The following is a 1327-nucleotide window of genomic DNA, read 5'->3' as shown; positions in this document are numbered from 1 at the left end:
TTTTAACTAGGTTATATATAGCTAGATTTAGGCTATAATTAAGGCAGCTAATTATAATAATATTAACCTAATAAAGCTTTGCCTATTAAGGGGTAATAAATATTCAAATGATATTAAACTTTAAAGATTCTTAGATATGCCTTTTAAGGCTAACTTATAAACTTAAAAAAAAAAAAAAAAAAAAGCTAAACTACCCCTATTTATATTAATAGTATATTAATATTTAGCTAATCTATTAAATCTATTATATATTATATCTTATAATTTATTTAACCCTCTTTATACTACTAATACTAATATTATAACTTTAAGTCTTTAACTTTAAGTAACTAACCTTATATAAAACTTAATATATTTTCTTCTTAATATAAATATTACTATAGTATTATATCCTCTAACCCTCCCCTTACTTTATTAGATTTTAACTTTAATAGTTTCTCTAATTCCTAAACCTTGTAATTACCCTTCTTTTATTTATATTATAGTATGCTATCCCTCTTGTTTTCGCGCTGTGGTTTAAGACTATAATTAGCCTATTATAGGTTGCTAATCTCTTTTAATAAAAGTAATACCTCTATTACCTACTTCTTAATATTATAAAGCCACTTATTATATAAGCTATTATAAAGTTTCTCTAAGAACTTATTTTACCTCCTTTATAGGTGCCCTCTATTTAATACCTATTTAAGAGTCTTAAGGCTTTATATCTTAGTATTAAAAAAGGCCTTATTAATCTAAGGGATATAAAAATATAATTATATAAGCCAGAGGACCTTATAATTAAAAAGGGCTAGCCTAATATAATTAATATTATCTTTAATTATCTAAGCTATTATAATTTTAGTAGTTATTATATAAAGCTTTTTTAATTATTTAAATTATATTATAATCTTTTATTAGATAAGGCTTATTAGGCCTAGGTAGCTATAGGCTTCTTTAAATAATAAGTATTATAATAAGGCAGCTATAATATTATTAGTAGTTATAATTAGAAGATATAAGAAGTTAAATTAGATTACTTACTAAGGCGTAGTAAATAATTTAAGCGTGTTATAGGGGTTGGTAAAAGACCTTTAAAGTATATTATAAGAAGAAGATTAAGGCTAGCTAAAAAGTAAGGCTCTCTAGCTAGGTAATATATAGCTAGGTTTAGGCTATAATTAAGGCAGCTAATTATAATAATATTAACCTAAGAAAGCTTTGCTTACTAAGGGGTAATAAATATTTAAATTATATTAAACTTTATAAATACTTAGATATGCCTTTTAAGGCTAACTTATAAACTTAAAAAAAAAAGAAATAAGAGTTAAACTAATAGTAATTATAT

Source organism: Fusarium odoratissimum, assembly GCF_000260195.1.
Source record: "Fusarium odoratissimum NRRL 54006 unplaced genomic scaffold supercont1.50, whole genome shotgun sequence".
Taxonomy (NCBI): Eukaryota; Fungi; Ascomycota; class Sordariomycetes; order Hypocreales; family Nectriaceae; genus Fusarium; species Fusarium odoratissimum.
Note: the sequence above shows the minus strand (reverse complement) of the source record.